The following is a 19,458-nucleotide window of genomic DNA, read 5'->3' on the forward strand; positions in this document are numbered from 1 at the left end:
TTCAATTTCAATTGAATCCTGAAGTTAGAAGCTTATGGATTCCTTTTTATATATATATAGATATATATACATATATATATTATAATATAATATAATATTATTTATTTATTAATTAATTTACTATTATTATTATTATCATTATTATTATTATTATTTAAGATTACACTTACTCAAATATTATTTTTAAGTTCGTTACACTTGGAATATCCAAAAACGAGATCCCTTGGTGTTAATTGTTTGTAAATGATATCATGTTAATTGAAGATGAAAATATCTATTTCCTTTCTTATTATGTTTTGAATGAATAATTAGGAATATACATACATTAACTATTTTCTAAGTTATGTTTAGTTTGCGGAATTCCTATTCAAAGGAATAGATTAGTTTTAATAGATTAGTTGCAATTAATTGCAGAACAAATTATGTTGTTATTATAAAATAAATAATTATGTGAAACTTTTTATCAGTTTATAATTAGAAATAAATAAAAAATAATTATTTTTAAAATTTTATTATGAGGATACCTATTTTTTTATTATATTTTAAATAAAATAATTAAAAATATATAAAAATAACTTTTTTTTGATTTTCAAATTTTAAAATAGCAATGTGCATGCTTACTGATTATTTATTACATACAAATATAATGTAAATAAATAAATAAATAAATATTTTAAAAATAATATATTTTAAAAATGATTAATTTAAATAAAAAAAAATATTATTTTAGAGTAATTAAGGGCAGTTATGAAGTATTTTAAAAATATTTATAAGTAATTATAGGAGTATTTTAAAAACATTTATTCATAGTTATTAGAATTTTAAAAATATATTTACGTGGTGATGGAAATATTTTGATATATTTAAAATCAGGCCAGAAAAAGAGGAAATCCCATTAGACTTCACAGGCACTCAGCTCAGCACTTCTCAAGACTCACGGTGGAGTAGCCTTTGATCCAGCTCACATTGGGGCTATGGATTGAGAAATTCATTCTCAGCAGCAATCCATCGGCAAATCACGGTACACATTCTCTTTTATCTCAATCTCAATCTCAATCTCAATCTTCATTTGGTTTCCTTCTCTACTTGATTTTGTTTTGTTCTATGCGTCGAGCAGTTCTTGGTGATTAACAGAAGGAGCGTTTTACTCTTTCCATATTAGAATTTTTAATGCGAAGGAAAACCTGAGAAATGAAGTTATGCATAGATTGATGTTTTTCGTTGATTTGGTTCTTTAATTTCTTGACATATTAATTTGAAACTCCGTGTGTTTTTAATATTTCTTTTGGATTAGGTTTAGTGTGCGATCTTTTAACATATTTGTGATCGTTAAACTAAGGAAGTTCGTTATCTGTTAGTGCCGATTAATTTCACTATACATAGGTTGCGTGCTTCAAGTTCTCTATGTTGATGCTTCTAATTCCAAAGATAGCGTCAAATTAAAACTCCCATGGTTATGGAATGGGCAAGCAAGAACGGTTAATGGAGAGACGGCTGCTGGATAATAGATATCTTGAAATGTTAACGGCGCAATGTAGCAGGTAGTGTTGTAATAGGCCAGGAGGCTTGGGTAAAAACTTGAAGAAAATCTGTGACGGGGTTTGCAAAGTATTATATTTTTGGCAGTGAAGATGTTTTATAGAATGAAGGTATTAAGTAGATTTTCTACTCAGGAGAGTATGTTATAAAATACCCAACCCTGTAGACAAGGTCATCCATTCGCATGCTATATGTGTTGACATTCTGTAGCAGCTTTTTCCGCATTTTGGCTCGCTGAAGTCATTTATTCTGTGTGTTTTAGGTGGACCCTGAAAAAAACTCAATTACTAGGACACGATTACTGATAAAATTAATAATTGTATGATAGAATTGCTTGAATTTTGATGTCAAGTATATAACCCATTGACATTTTAGCTTTAAATGTTACAAAATAGGATTTGTTGTGGGATAGAGGAATAGAGTGTTCTTTCTCGCTTCTTTTTGGTAGCACTCTTTTGAGATTTTTTTTGGGGAATTTCGCTGCTGATCTTCAAAAATATTGGAGGGCAGCATTATTGTAGTTGTTTTAGTTGAAATGTGGGTAAGCATGAACATTTTGCACGGTTTTTTTAATAACTTTAGTGACAATATACATTGTGAAAACATTGATGATCATATATTATTGGACCATCGCCTTTATCAATAAAATTTTTATTGAGGGAAAAAATGTTAAGGCCATAGAATGTTTTTCATGGTGGTTTGGCGTGTTGTTTGTGGCTTTATGTTGATGACACAAACCTCATGGTCTTGTGAACCATAATGTTGTAGTAAAAAAATTTGCTTATACATTGTGAATGTATCTGAGCATTATATAAACTGGTTATCAAAAGAGGTTCCTTGCCTCGTGCCTTTTGGACATTGGAAAGTTTAGGCAGTTTTAGGATCAAGCATAACATTTACAAGATAAGTGTTGTGCTGGGCACCCACTTGTGCCAAACACCAATACTACAACTATTGCTATTGAATATATAACCAAATTAAAGCATTGTAGAAACTAATAATCAAAGACAACAATAAAGAACAACACAAGAATTTACGAGGTTCGGTAAAGAATTACTTACGTCCTTGGGTGCCGACGATCAATCCAATATTTCCAGAAAATTACAACTTGGGCAAATTTCAAATTACCAATAGTAACTAGAAATACCCTAGAGTACAAATACTATTTGTTACTCTACAAAATGGGAGGTGTATTTACAAATGGTGAGGGAAGCTCCTTATATATCTTCAAATTAAAGGCTTAAGAAAAAACCTTTCATCGATGTGGGACTAAAAAACCAACAAATCTCTACCTTGGCGATAAATTCAACAAATTTTTTAGTCACAAACATTTTCTGGAGTTCCACATCATCGGTGCTTTTTAAAAGTATTCAAACTTGCAGGATATTGATTCAGTCCAAACAATGTTTGAACTTGATTGTTGTCACAACCTTGGTCAACATATTTGCAGAATTCTCAGTTGTAGCAATCTTCTAAAGAAGTATTTTGCCATCATCAATTATGTCCCGCATAAAGTGAAATCGAACGTTGATGTGCTTCGTTCGTGCATGGTAGACTTATTTCTTTGTCAAATGAATAACACTTTAGCTATCAAAGAACACAATAATGTGCTTCTAAACAACTCTCAAATTTCCAAGTAAACCCTACAACCATCTGAAGCTTCTATGTACTCTGCTTCTGTCGTAGACAAAACAATAGTAGACTGTGAGGTAGACCTCCAACTCATTGGACCATTAGCAAATGTAAATACATATCCAGTAGTTGATCGACGTTTATCCATATCACCTACCAAATCAGAATCCACATATCCAACAACATGTTGATCAATAGCAATGTTTTAAAAAGCGAAGGCATAAGGCGAGGCGTTTTACCCTCCGTGAGGCAGGGTGTATGCCTCAAGGTGTTGAGGCGTAAGCATTTTGGGACTGTATTTTTAAAAATAATTAATAAATAAAATTTTTTATATATAGTATAAAAATGAGAAAAAATTTAGAATAATGGAGAAAAAATAAAACATAATTCTTAAGTATCATATAAGCCAATTTTAGCTAACAAACTCAAATAATGTATGTTAAAAATCAGCCATAAGTTTACAAAAAAAAAAATTAAAAGTCAAATTACAGCATCACAATCCAAGATTCTAATTTTTAAGGATCGTCAGAGGCAGAACAAAGCTTGGAAGGGACCCTCGATCCGTCGGACAGAGACGACAAGCTTGAAGGAATTGTCAGAAGCAATCATGGAGTTGTCGGAGATGGACGTGAAGCTTAGACGAATCGTTGGAGGCAGTTGTCGAGTTGTCGAAGAGGAAGAAGAAGCTTCGCCAAGAGAGTAGAAGCTATAATCGAGGAGAAGACTCGCTGGAGCTTCGTCGAGAGCAGAAGCTTCGTTGAGAGAGTAGAAGCTATCGTCGAGGAGAAGACTAGCTAGAGGCTTCGTTGAGAGAAGAAGCTTCACCGAGAGAAGAAGCTTCGTCGAAGAGAGGGAGGAAAGGGTTTTAGATTCATTCTGGGTTCTTTCTTTTTTTAATTTATGTATTAAATCAAACATTCCAACATGCATACGCCTTTACATTTGAGGCATAAAAGGCAAGCATTTAGACCTGAGGCGTACGCCTTCTCCCCTGAGGCGTATGCCTTTCTGGAGTTGCGCATTTCCACTTACGCCTTAGGGCATTTTAGGCCCAAATCGCTTGAGGCGCGCCTTTTAAAACACTGATCAAGAGTATTATTTTTCTCAAATACTATATCAACATCAATAGTATTCATAATGTATTGCAAAATCCATTTCACAGCTTGCCAATGTCCTTTATCCGGATCATGCATATACTTGCTCACTATACTAATAGCTTGTGAAATATCAGGTCTTGTACAAATCATTGCATACATCAAACTACCAATTGCACTGGCATAAGGAACTTGCGACATATACTTACATTCCTCATCTGAATTAGGAGATAAAAATGCACTAAGTTTGAAGTGAGGAGCAAGTGGAGTGCTAACTGGTTTTGACTGCTCAAACATGCCAAAACTTTGTACTACCTTCTTCAAATATTGTTTTTGAGTTAAACTAACTCTTCCTCTCACTCCGTCTCTGCATATCTCCATGCCAAGTATCTTCTTTGCTTCACCAAGATCTTTCATCTCGAACTCTTGATTTAATTGACCTTTCAGTTTGTTGATTTCTTCCCTACTCTTTGAAGCTATTAACATATCATTAGCATACAAGAGTAAATATATAAAAGATCCATTTTGTAGTCTACTAAAATAAACACAATGATCATGTTTATTTCTAATGTACTTATGACCAATCATAAACTGATGAAATCGTTTGTACCACTGTCTTGAAGACTGTTTTAAACCATACAACAATTTTCCCAGTTTGCATACCCAATTTTCTTTTCCAGCAACCTTAAATCCATTTGGCCGAGTCATATAGATTTTCTCTTCCAAATTATCATATAAAAATGTAGTTTTTACATTGAGCTGAACTAGTTCAAGATCAAATTGTGCAACCAAAGCCAACAAAATTCAAATGGAAGAATGTTTAACAACTGGAAAAAATACCTCATTATAATTAATACCTTCTTTCTGTGCGTAGCCCTTAGCTATCATTCTAGCTTTGAAGTGAACATTATTTGCATAAGAAAATCCTTCTTTTTTTGTATAATCCCATTTGCAACAATTACTTTCTTACCTTTGGGCAGTTGGGTTAGCTCCCAAGTTTGATTCTGATGAAGAGTCGGCATTTCTTCATTCATCGCTCTTTCCCATTTTTCTGATTTAGAGTTCCTCACCGCTTCCTTGAAAGTGCAAGGAACATCATTATTTAGAACTGAAAGCAATTGATTCTTGTTGCTGTGGAGATTCTTGGATTGAAATCTCCTCTTCTTGTACACTGTTCCCCACTGTAACTGAAAAGTTACATTGTGTAGCCTCATTTCTCACTGGGTCTTCCAAAATTGTCTCAACTTCCATCTGTTGTTGAGTATCACTGGTCTTTTCTTCAATTGGTGACTCCTTACATATTGTTTTCTTTATCATTGCAAGTTCATCAAAAGTCACGTCCTTGCTTAGAATCATTCTTTTCATCCCTAGACACCAAAGAAGGTATCCTTTGACTCCTGCACTAATCCCCAAGAATATTGCTTTCTTGACTCTTGGATCCAACTTAGATTCTTTAACATAATAATAAGCAACAACACCAAATACATATAAAGAATCATAATCATTAGCAGGATTTTCAGACCATACCTCATAGGGTGTTTTTCCCCCAATCGCAGATGACGGTAGATGGTTGATGAGATGACACGCATATCTAACAGCCTCAGCCCAAAACCTTTCGTCCAACCCAGCATTAGACAACATACATCGAACTTTTTCTAGCAAAGTCTGATTCATGCGCTTTGCTACCCCATTTTGTTGTGGTGTATTTCTAACTGTAAAGTGTCGAGTAATACCTTCATCTTTACATACCTTCATAAACGTATTACTTGTGTATTTACCACCATTATTTGATTTGAGCGTTTGATCTCTTTTGGAAAAATCATCAACAAAAGTGACAAAATAATGCATACCACCCAATGAAGCAGTTTTGTTAGGCCCCCATACATCTGTGTGGATGTAGTGTAAAATACCTTCAGTCTAGTGGGTTGCAATGCTAAATTTCACTTTTGTTTGTTTTCCTAGAATACAATGTTCACAAAATTCAAGCTAACATACCTTTGCACCCTTAAACAAGCCCTGCTTAACCATTTGTTGCAAAGATTTTTCACTTGCATGTACCAATTGCATATGTCATAACCTGATTATATTTGAACCAGCATCTTTCTCCGAAACAACAGCTACTGAGCCAATAACTGTATTACCTTGAAAATAATACAAATTGTTTTTCCTAATACCTTTCATCACCACAAGCACACCTAATTTAACCTTTAAGGTTCCATCTTTCAAAGTAACAGTGAACCTTTTAGATTCTAAGACACCCAATGAGATCAGATTTTTCTTTAGTCTTGGAACAAATCTAACATCAGTCAAGGTTTTAACAGTTTCATCTTGACATTTCAACTATATTGAACCTATTCTGGTTGTTTTATAGATATTTTCATTTCCTATAAAAATAACCCACCATCTAATTTTTCAAAATTAGAAAACCATTCCTTATTGGGATACATGTGATAGGAACAACCAGAATCCAAAATCCACTCATCACAGTAATGTGTTGAAGATATTCCAATAAGAGAAAAATCTGACTCACTTCCATCACATTTGGCTTTATAGGCATTAGAAGGTGCTTTGCCCTTATTTTTTTGCTGCAATTTAGGACAATCTTTCTTCCAATGTCCTTTCTCATGACAAAAGGCACATTCATCTTTAACAGGTCTCCCTCAAGATTTACTGCTCCTTCCAGGTTTACGACTCTGAAGACTTCCCCTTATTGTCTATGCTTTTGCTACTGTTTCCTTATGGACCCTCTGATCCTTCTTTCTGCAGTCCGTTTAAATCAGTGCAGTACATAACATCAAAAGTACTTTTATCCTTCCTATACAATAAATTGCTGGTGAGATGTTCATAATCATTAGGGAGAAATTATCACTAAGAGCAACATCTAATTCCTGATGGTATTGGATGTCCATCACCTCACATTGCCACATACCAAAATTATTGGTACCATCAAATTTCTCCACCTCAAACCAAGCATTAGCTATTTCGTTTGAAGATGACGATGAAGCTATTGGGGTTTGAGTTCGTGTGGATAGAGTTTATTCTACTGCAGCAGGCGTAATTTTTGCCATCTTTCAAAACTATATATCCAATAGCAAACCAACATAACAGAAGACTTAGGATGAATAGTACTGCACTTATCCCAATCGTGTCTACTCTAAATATCCTATGAAATTCCACTTTGACCAGGCCGACCTCTAGGGAGTGATTGAGCCGCAATGGTCTTTAAGCACTCACTTAGATGAGGTCTTTCTAGGCATCAAAAATTGGAATCAAGGATCTTAACAGAGAAACACTTTCGTATCGACACTATTCAACCTGGCTCTAATACCAATTGTTGTGCTGGACACCCCTCTTGTGCCAAACACCAATACTACAATTATTGTTATTGAATATATAACCAAACTAAAGCAATGCAGAAACTAATAATCAAAGACGGCAATGAAAAACAACACAAGAATTTACGAGGTTTGGTAAAGAATAACCTATGTCCTCGGGTGTCAACAATCAATCCATTATTTTCCGAAAATTACAACTTGGACAAATTTCTAGTTGCCAATAGTAATTGGAAATAACCTAGAGTACAAATACTATTTGTAACTCTACAAAATGGGAGGAATATTTACAAATGGCGAGGGAAGCGCCTTATATACCTTCAAACTAAAGGCTTAAAAAAAAGCCTTCCCATTAATGTGGGACTAAAAAACCAGCAAGAAGGTCTTAGAATATTCAAGTAGACAAGCTTTTGATTGTAATTGATTAGTGTGCCTACTTCCATCATTGTTTGAAGTTATGTGTTTTGAAGAGAATGTTATTGAAATAGTTACAAAATACGAATAGTGCATGTTTGATTACTAGGCTTGATATTGCATACAATGACTATGGTGGACCTTGGTAAGTGAATATTCTCTTCAAAACACATAACTTCAAACAATGATGGAAGTAGGCACACTCATCAATTACAATCAAAAGCTTGTCTACTTGAATATCCTATGACCTTCTTGTTGGTTTTTTAGTCCCACATCGGTGGGAAGGCTTTTTTTTTTAAGCCTTTAGTTTGAAGGTATGTAAAGAGCTTCCCTCACCATTTGTAAATACACCTCCCATTTTGTAGAGTTACAAATAGTATTTGTACTCTAAGGTATTTCTAAATACTATTGGTAATTTGAAATTTGCCCAAGTTGTAATTTTTTGGAAATAGTGGATTGATCATTGGCGTCCGACGACGTAGTTTGGTTATATATTCAATAGCAATAATTGTAGTATTGATGTTTGACACAAGTGGGGTGCCCAACACAACAATTGATATCAGAGTTAGGTTGAATAGTGCCGATACAAAGGTGTTTCTCTGTTAGGATCCTTGATTCCAATTTTTAATACCTAGAAAGACCTTATCTAAGCGAGTGCTCATAGACTATTGCGGCTCAGTCACTCCCTGGAGGTCGGCTTGGTCAAAGTGAAATTTCATAGGATATATAGAGTAGACACGGTTGGGATAAGTGCAGTACTATTCATCTTAGGCCTTTTGTTATGTTGGTTTGCTTATTGGATATATAGTTTTGAAAGATGACAGAAATTACGCCAGCAGCAGTAAAATAGACTCTGTCTGCACGAACTCCAACCCCAACAGTTTCGTCGTCATCTTCAAAGGCGATAGCTAATGCTCGGTTTGAGGTGGAGAAATTTGATGGTACCAATAATTTTGGTATGTGGCAATGTGAGATGATGGACATCCAATACCAGCAGGAATTAGATGTTGCACTTAGTGATAAACCTGAGGACATGGGCGACAAATATTGGGAAAAGATCAATCGTCAGGCATGTGGTACAATTCGTTTGCATCTCGCTTAAAATTAGAAATATTGTGTTATGAGGGAGATATCTGCGGAGAAATTGTGGAAGACATTGGAAGGTACATTTATGATCAAGAGTTTGGAAAATCGGTTCTATTTGAAAACGAAATTGTTTCGCTTCCAGTATCAACTAGGTATTTCTATAAATGATCACATAAATGATTTCAATAAAATTTTAACTGATTTGTTGAATTTGGATGAAAAGGTCAAAGATGAGGATAAGGCCTTGTTGTTACTGAATTCTCTCCCTGATGATTATGAACATCTTACCACCACTTTATTGTATGGGAAACATAAAATTACTTTTGATGTTGTTTGTACTGCATTAATTAATATTGAATGCTTGAGGGTCCATAAGGAAACAGTAGCAGAAGCACTGATAATAAGGGGACGTCCTCAGAGTCGTAAACCTGGAAGGAGCAGTAAAACTCAAGGGAGACTTGCTAAAGATGAATGCGCCTTTTGTCATGATAAAAGACATTGAAAGAAAGATTGTCCTAAATTGCAGCAAAAGAATAAGGGCAAAGCACCTTCTAATGCTTATATAGCCAAGCGTGATGTAAGTGAGTCATATTTTTCTCTTATTGGAACATCTTCGACACATTACTGTGATGAGCGGATTTTGGATTTTGGTTGTTCCTATCACATGTGTCCCAATAGGGAATGATTTTCTAATTTTGAAAAATTAGATGGTGGGATTATTTTTATAGGAAATGATAATACGTGTAAAACAACTGGAATAGGTTCAATACAGCTAAAATGTCAAGATGGAACTGTTAAAACCTTGACTGATGTTAGATATGTTCTAAGACTAAAGAAAAATCAGATCTTATTGGGTGCCTTAGAATCTAAAGGGTTCACTATTACTTGGAAAGATGGAACCTTAAAGGTTAAATTAAGTGCGCTTGTGGTGATGAAAGGTATTAGGAAAAATAATTTGTATTATTTTCAAGGTAGTACAGTTATTGGCTCAGCAACTGTTGTTTCTGAGAAAGATGCAGGTTCAGATATAACTAGGTAATGGCATATGCGATTGGCACATGCTGGTGAAAAATCTTTGCAACAATTGGTTAAGCGAGGTTTATTGAAGGGTGCAAAGGTATGTAAGCTTGAATTTTGTGAACATTGTATTCTAGGAAAACAAACAAGAGTGAATTTGACACTACAACCCATTGGACTGAAGGTATTTTAGACTACATCCACACAAATGTATGGGGCTTACCAAAACTGCTTCATTGGGTGGTATGCATTATTTTCTCACTTTTGTTGATGATTTTTCCAGAAGAGTTTGGGTGTATGCTATGAAAAATAAAAATGAAGTGTGTGATATTTTCCTTAAGTGGAAAAAATTAGTTGAAACTCAAACTAGCAGAAAGATCAAACGACTTAGATCAGATAATGGTGGTGAATATACGAGTGATCCGTTTATGAAGGTATGTCAAGATGAAGGTATTGCTCGAAACTTTACAGTTAGAACTACACCACAACAGAATGGGGTGGTAGAGCGCATAAATCAGACTTTGCTGGAGAAAGTTCGATGTATGTTGTCTAATGCTGGGTTGGACAAAAGTTTTTGGGCTGAGGCTGTTAGATATGCATGTCATCTCATCAATCATCTATCGTCATCTGCGATTGGGGCAAAAACACCCTATGAGGTATGGTATGAAAATCCTGCTAATGATTATGATTTTTTACATGTATTTGGTGTTGTTGCTTATTATTATGTTAAGGAATCTAAGTTAGATCCAAGAGCCGAGAAAAAAATGTTCTTGGGAATTAGTGTAGGAGTTAAAGGATACCGTCTTAGGTGTCTAGAGGCAAAAAGATTGATTTTAAGCAGGGATATGACTTTTAATGAACTTGCGATGATAAAGAAAACAATACATAAGGAGTCACCAACTAAAGAAAGGACCAGTGGTACTCAACAACAGGTGGAGGTTCAGACAATTTTGGGAGACCCATTGAGAAATGAGGCTACACGATGTAACCCTGCAGTTTCAGTGAAGAATAATATACAAGAAGAGGAGATTTCAATCCAAGAATTTCCACAGCAACAAAAATCAATTGCTTCTCAGAGGCCAAGAAGAGAAGTTCAAAAACCTGCTCGGTATGCTGACATGGTGGCCTATGCACTTCCATTTGTAGATGATGATGTTCCTTGCACTTTCAAGGAAGCAGTGTGAGGAATTCTGAATTAGAAAAATGAAAAAGAGCGATGAATGAAAAAATGCAGTCTTTTCATCAGAATCAAACTTGGGAGCTAGCCCAGCTGCCCAAAGGTAAGAAAACAATTGGTTGCAAATGGATTTATGCAAATAAAGAAGGATTTTAAGATGTAAATAATGTTCACTTCAAAGTTAGATTGGTAGCTAAGGGCTACACACAGAAGGAAGGTATTGTGATTATAATGAGATATTTTCTCTAGTTGTTGAACATTTTTTCATTCGAATTTTGTTGGCTTTGGTAGTACAATTTGATCTTGAACTAGTTCAGTTCGATGTAAAAACTGCATTTTTACATGGTAATTTGGAAGATAAAATCTATATGACTCAGCCAGATGGATTTAAGGTTGTTGGAAAAGAAAATTGGGTATGCAAATTGGGAAAATCGTTGTATGGTTTAAAACCTTCTCCAAGACAGTGATACAAATGATTTCATCAGTTAATGATTGGTCACAAGTACATTAGAAATAAATATGATCATTGTGTTTATTTTCGCAGACTACAAAATGGATCTTTTATATATTTAGTCTCGTATGTTAATGATATGTTGATAGCTTCAAAGAACAGGGAAGAAATCAACAAACTGAAAGGTCAATTAAATCAAGAGTTCGAGATGAAAGATCTTAGTGAAGCAAATAAGATACTTGACATGGAGATATGCAGAGACAGAGTGAGAGGGAGAGTTAGTTTGTCTTAGAAATAGTATTTGAAGAAGGTAGTACAAAGTTTTGGCATGTCTGAGCAGTCAAAACCAATTAGCAGTCCGCTTGCTCCTCACTTCAAACTTAGTGCATCTTTATCTCCTAATTCAGATGAGGAACATAAGTATATGTCGCAAGTTCCTTATGCAAGTGCAATTAGTAGTTTGATGTATGCAATGGTTTGTACAAGACTTGATATTTCACTAGTTGTTAATACGATGAGCACGTATATACATGATCTGGGTAAAGGACATTGACAAGCTATGAAATAGATTTTGCAATACATTATGAATACTATTGATGTTGGTATAGTATTTGAGAAAAAAATAGTATTGATCAACATGTTGTTGGATATGTGGATTCTTATTTTGTAGGTGATATGGATAAACGTCGATCGATTACTAGATATGTATTTACATTTGCTAATGGTCCAGTGAGTTAGAGGTCTACCTTACAGCCCACTATTGTAGTCTACGATAGAAGCAGAGTACATGGGAGCTTCATAGGTTGTTAAGGAAGCTATTTGGTTGCAGGGTTTACTTGAAAATTTGTGAGTTGTTTAGAAGCACATTACTGTGTTCTGTGATTGCTAGAGTGCTATTAATTTGGCAAAGAACCAAGTTTACCATGCACGAACAAAGCACATCGACGTTTGATTTCACTTTATGCGGGAAATAATTGATGAAGACAAAATACTTCTTCAAAAGATTGCTAAATATGTTGACTAAGGTTGTGACAAAAATCAAGTTCAAACATTATTTCGACTTAATCAATATCGTACTAGTCTGAATACTTTTGGAAGGCACCGATGAGGTGGAACTCTAGAGAATGTTTGTGACTGAAAAATTTGTTGAATTTATCGTCAAGGTGGAGATTTGTTGGTTTTTTAGTCCCACATTGGTGGGAAAATTTTTTTTAAGCCTTTAGTTTGTAGTTATATAAGGAGCTTCCCTCATCATTTGTAAATACACCTCCCATTTTGTAGTGTTACAAATATAATTTGTACTTTAGGGTATTTCTAGTTACTATTAGTAATTTGAAATTGGCCAAGTTGTAATTATCTAGAAATAGTGGATTGATCGTTGGCGCTCGAGGACATAGTTTAGTATGTATTCAATAGCAATAGTTGTAGTATTGGCGCTTGGCACAAGTGGGGTGCCCAGCACAACATTTGTCTCTTTGCTTATTGGAGATCATTGATGCTGCCGTACTGTTGTAGCATGTGATCTTATTTCTTGTGTTTTTGTCTCCTTTGTTATCCAAAGAGCAAAAAGGGTATGTGATTCTGACATCTTGCTACTTGATATGAATATATGAAAGAAATGGGTTTATGTACCCATAGGGCTGCAAACGAGCCGAGCCGACCTTCAGTATGCTCAGGCTTGGCTTGGTAGCGCCAAAGCTTGGCTCAAGCTTGAGCTAGGCTCAGTTTGAGCTCAGAACGTTGGACTCGAGCTCGGCTTGAGATTAAAATATTGGCTTGGGTTCGAGCTTAGGCTCAGCTCATTTGTAGGTTTGGTTTGAGTTCGGGCTCAAGGTCGAGCTGAAATTTTATAATTGACCTAATAATAATAGTTTCATCCACCTATTTTGTTTGGACTAAAATTTGTGTCTTTCTCCTTGGGCCATTGGACTAGTATTGGACTCTTGGGATTGGGCCAACTTAACGAGCCTATTAATGAGTTCATTACAGAGCTCTTTAACGAGTATAATGAACAAACCCATTCGTGCCAGTTATTGAGCCGCTCACGATCCGAAATGAGCCGAGCCCGGTTGTACTCACGCTCAGCTCATTTATAGATCGAGCCTAAAAATTGGATTGAGACATGCTTATTTAGATAATAAACAAGCCTGAACGAGCTTTTATCGAGCCGAGATCTCGAGCCACTTGTGAGTGGCTTGGTTCCTTTGCTGCCCTATGTACCTATAATCCAAATGGGTGGAGATGAGACCGTGTGAACTAAATGGTTTTCTCTCATTTGAGTGAATAATAATATTCAAAGGTTTGAAATTGCTTGAAAGTAAAGTTAGAATGCAATACTATATAGTTGTAATTTGTGGGTGATGTTCTGTAAAATGTGAGTATATTATGTTCAAGTTTATTCACAAAGGTTATTGGAGGTGTTCTCAACTACAATAGGTAGGCAGTCTGAAGATGATCAATGGCATAATTGAACATAAATGGGGCAGAATGTGTTTCTTGCACAAAGTAATAATGAAGCTGCTCTATTGTAAAATAAGAATGAGAATTTGGAAATCTATATTCATCTACCTGAGTGGTTTGGCGCATGGAACAGTGATCATATTAGGTTTTTGTTAGTGATGCATGGTAGCAACTATATAGATGGTAGGGGGTAAAAATGAATATAAGAATGGTAATGAGGTTTTTGAGTGTGTTATATCACTTCATTGTTGAAGCACTAAATGGTTAGATGTGGCACTATAATCTGAGCAACATCATTCTTAATAAAATTATTTTTCAATCTAAAAAAGCTATAACTTGAACAAGAATAGAAATAATTATTACTGTATGTTCCATTGGCTGGACCTATTTCGTAGTTATCAAATCAATAACGGAAGGACCAAAGCTTTGAGTTCGTGAGTCTGTCTATTGTAGCATGAGAGACATGGCTGCCAGCTCAATTTCAAGATATTTGTAATTTTTGACATTTTTAGTTATTATTGTAATTTTTTTCTATTTTTGTGACATTTTAGTATTTATTGGGTCAGAATTATGCTAAGGGGGATGAATGGTTTAACACTAAATGACTATTAAGAAATGAACATGTTTAAGAGTGATAAACATGGTTTGGGCACTTGTAATGAGGCCAAACAACACACCAGGGTGGGGTAGATGATAGACCTAGAATAACTCAGATTGAGATTTAAGTATTTAATCCAACTTTTGGAGGATATTGCTTTAGATTGTGTGGACTGGTGGAATAGGATTCATGTAGCTTGATTGACCAAGTGGGACTTGTTGAAATCCCGAATATCCTTGGGTATATTGAGTAAATTAGGAAAGTAGTAAATGTAGAAGATTGTATATTATTCTGTAGGGAGATTATTTACTTATTTAGAATCCTTGATTGTATTATATATTGTAAGATTGGGATGTACAAAATATTCAATCGAAGAAATACAGAAATTCATTCTGTTTTCATGGTATTAGAGCTAGGGTGTCTAAACCTTACTTAGCAATGGCCGACGGCGCTGTCAACAACAGAGGGTCATGCTCCTCTGAAACTCTCGACGGTGACTCTGACGCCACCTCCATCGTGGGGTCTCTTGGATCGGGTCCAATAGTGGCTTCGCGGCGACTCGTAGAACTCCAATCGCAGCCGGTGAACAAGATCTGCGTTGATTGCTCGCAGAAGAACCCACAATGGGTGTCGGTATCGTACAGCTTCTTCATGTGTCTCGAGTGCTTTGGCAAGCACTGTGGCCTCGTTGCTCACAACAGCTTCGTCCAATCGGTGACAATGGACTCCTGGTCGGAGATCCATCTCAATAAGATGGGCACGAACAGCAAAGCCGAAGCGGCAAGAGCTCGAAAGAGCGCCACTGAGACCGACTGCAAGAACCGCGAGGCTCGCGAGAAGAAAGAGCAGTATTGGCGCGACGCTGAGGGCACCAAGTCTTGCGCCACCAAGAAACGCAAGGAGGATGTCGAGAAGCGCGCTGAGGCTGCCGTACGCAAGGCCAAGGCTCTCCACCTGGCCAGGTAGGAAGAGAAAAGTCTCGAGAAGTCGTTGAAGAAGCTAGATAAGAAGGCTAGCCGCATCTCCATCCCCGTTCCCAAAGTCACCAAGGCAGAGCCTTTTATTGATTGGAAAATGTTGAGGCAGGGCCTACCTAGTTTGGTGGACCAAATCTCATTTAGTTATTATACTACTTCGTCTTCCACAAACATTTTTTTGGGTTCTTTTGCCCAAAGAGGTAATTTTTTGCAAGCCTTGAATATAACCTCTAAATCCAAAACTCCTTGGATTATTGATTATGGTGCTTTTGACCACATTACCGATGCCTATCATCTTTTCTCATCATATTCACCCTGTGCTGGAAATTTGAAAGTTAAAATTGCAGATGGATCACTCTCGTCTGTCGCAGGCAAAGGGAATATCCGACTCTCTGACTCCATCACACTAGAGTTCGTTCTTCATGTTCCTAATTTATCTTGCAACTTACTATCCATTAGCTAGTTAACTGAAAACTCCAATTATTCTGTTAAATTTCTTCCATCTCATTGTGTTTTTTAGGACCTATCATCGGGAAAGATGATTGACAGTGCTAAGGAATGTGAGGGACTCTAATACTTTGAGGAGGCAAATGTGAGTGAACAATGTAAAACTGCTATTTGTGATTCTGCATCTACTTCTAGGGATAGTGAAATTTTGTTATGGCATTCTAGTATGGGTCATCCAAATTTTCAATATCTAAGACATTTATTTCCTTCCTTTTTTTTCAAATAAAACATATTCTGAACTTCAGTGTGAGATTTGTGAACTTGCAAAACACCAATGTAATTCCTTCCCAAAATCCACATACAAACCATCCAAACCCTTTACTATGATTCACAGTGATTTATGGGGCCCTCACGCTCTCTTAATCGTACTCACACGAGATGGTTTGTTGCTTTTATTGATGATCATACTCGTATTCGTTGGGTTTACTTGTTGAAAGATAAAACTGAAGTTCGTTCTATTTTCGTCAGTTTCCACTCCATGATCCAAACACAATTCCAAACTCACATTCAAATTTTACGTACTGATAATGGTACGGAATATTTCAATGATATCTTGGGACATTATCTTCAAGAAAATGGAATTGTTCATCAAAGTTCCTGTGTGGATACCCCTCAACAAAATGGGGTTGCTGAACGTAAAAATAGGCATATTCTTGACGAAATTTGGGCATTGATGTTCACTACAAATATGACAAAATATTTTTGGGGCGATGCCATTTTAACAGCTACACATCTCATTAATCGAATGCCTAGTCGAGTTCTTTCTTCTGCCACTCCTCTCCGGGAACTCCAGGAATGGTTTCCCAACACTTGGCTCCACTCCAATCTTTTTCTGAAAATCTTTGGATGTACTGCTTTTGTTCATGTTCATGCTCACAATCGGGATAAATTAGAACTCGTGCTATTAAGTGCGTTTTCATTGGTTACTCTCCTACTCAGAAAGGCTACAAATGTTATGATCCTATCACAAAAAAATTGTTTGTTAGCCTTGATGTTACGTTCTTTGAAACCACTCCTTACTTCCTAAAGCCCTCTCTTCAGGGGGAGAAATGGAGTGAAGATCGGTTCTTTGATTTCTCTGTTGATGAATCCATGCCATACACCGAGTCTACCATTGCATCATTTCCTGAGTCTACCATTGCATCATTTCTTGACTTGCCATGTACAAAAGATCACTTAACCTCAAGGGGAGATGTAGAAAAGCAAAACAACACAGAAATACTTGTTACTCCAGAAAGCCAAGCACAAAGAACAGGGAGAATCTCATACCTGAGGCACCAAAAGAGTTGGAACTAGTGATAGCTCTGAGCAACCATGAGTCCATGCCCAATCCCAATCAAGTAATAGATGGTCATGAGCTCCCTTTTGATAAGCCTGTACCTGATGACATCAATTCACCCATTGCAGTCAGAAAACAAACCAGGTCATGTACTCAATATCCCTGGTCAAAATACATGTCTTACAAAAGCCTGTCTACGGAATATCGTGCTTTTACTTCTAACCTTGACCGGATAAAAATTCCAAAGAATATCCAGGATGCCTTGGAGATTCCTACATGGAGGGAAGCTGTCATGGAGGAAATGTGGGCTCTGGAAAAGAATGGAACTTGGGACGTTATGAAATTGCTGAGAGGGAAGAAGCCAGTTGGTTGTAAATGGATCTTTACAGTGAAATATAGAGCTGATGGGACAGTTGAACGATATAAAGCCAGACTCGTTGCAAAAGGGTTTACACAAACTTATGACATTGACTACACGGAGACATTTGCACCAGTGGCAAAATTGAACACAGTTCAGGTACTCTTGTCCTTGGCAGCGAACTTAGATTGGCCACTACAGCAACTCGACATTAAGAATGCATTTCTAAATGGTGAGCTAGAAGAAGTCTACATGACTATACCACCAGGATTCAGTAAGAAAGGTGAAGAAAACAGAGTATGCAAACTCAAGAAGTCCTCGTATGGACTCAAATAATCTCCTTTAGCATGGTTCAATAGGTTCGCAAAAGTGATTAAAAATCAGGGATATCGACAAAGGCAATCAGATCACACTATGTTCTTCCAATAGTTTGAAAGTGGCAAGAAAACAATTCTGATAGTATATGTTGATGATATAATGCTAACTGGAGATGATAGAGTGGAGATGGAAAGATTAACAAAAGCCCTAGCTACTGAGTTTGAAGTTAAAGACCTAGGACAAATGCGGTACTTCTTGGGAATGGAGATTGCTAGATCAAAAAAAGGTATCGGTGTCTCTCAGCGAAAGTATATTGGTGATCTCCTAACTGAAACTGGCATGCTTGGTTGCAAACCTATTGAAACTCCGATTGAAGCTGTGAAGAGGGTCGAAGAATGTGGAATAACAATTGAAAAAGAAAGGTATCAGAGATTGGTTGATAAACTAATTTACCTATCGCATACCAGACCCGACATTGCAGTTGCGGTAAGTGTGGTAAGCCAACACATGCATTCACCGAAAAAGACTCACCTAGATGCTGTGTATAAGATCCTCAGGTACCTCAAGGGTTCTCCAAGAAAATGACTTTTCTTCAAAAAATGTGAAAGCAAGGAAGTAGAAATCTTCACAGATGCGGATTGGGTAGGATCAGCGGAAGACAAAAGTTTTACCACTGGATATTACAAATTTGCACCTTTGTATGGGGAAATTTGGTAACTTGGAGGAGCAAAAAACAAAATGTAGTGGCCCGAAGCAGCGCTGAAGCCAAATTCAGAGCAGTTGCACAAGGAATATGTGAAGGACTGTGGTTACGGAAACTCTTGGAAGAGTTACAAATTCCGGTGAAATTCCCTATCAAACTCTATTGTGACAACAAAACAGTAATCAATATCTCTCTTAATCTAGTTCAACATGACAGGACTAAATATGTGGAAGTGGACTGACATTTTATCAAAGAGAAGGTTGAAGAAGGAACCATCTGTATGACTTATGCACCTACCAAGGAACAAACTGCAGACATATTTACTAAAGGATTAGCACAACAAAACTTTGATGATTTCATTGGCAAGTTGGATATGATTAATATCTATGATCCAACTTGAGGGGGAGTGTTGAAATCCCGAGTATCCTTGGGTATATTGAGTAAATTAGGAAAGTAGTAAATGTAGAAGATTGTATATTATTCTGTAGGGAGATTATTTACTTATTTAGAATCCTT

General features: G+C 36.3%; 1 protein-coding gene across 12 annotated transcripts in view; it reads left to right on the forward strand.

The window, feature by feature from the left end:
* Positions 1-856: 856 nt before the first annotated feature.
* Positions 857-19,458, forward strand: part of LOC131149577 (NEDD8-specific protease 1) — a 36,135-nt gene continuing 17,533 nt past the window's right edge. For 3 of the 12 annotated variants that reach the window (XM_058100147.1, XM_058100155.1, XM_058100154.1), the window contains exon 1: positions 886-1,021. The gene's annotated coding sequence lies outside the window, so the exon portion shown is untranslated. Of the gene's footprint in view, positions 1,022-19,458 lie in introns of all 12 variants that reach the window. The other 9 variants (XM_058100151.1, XM_058100152.1, XM_058100148.1 and 6 more) reach the window with 7 other exon arrangements.

Source organism: Malania oleifera, chromosome 2 (genome assembly GCF_029873635.1).
Source record: "Malania oleifera isolate guangnan ecotype guangnan chromosome 2, ASM2987363v1, whole genome shotgun sequence".
In the NCBI taxonomy this organism is placed as follows: domain Eukaryota; kingdom Viridiplantae; phylum Streptophyta; class Magnoliopsida; order Santalales; family Ximeniaceae; genus Malania; species Malania oleifera.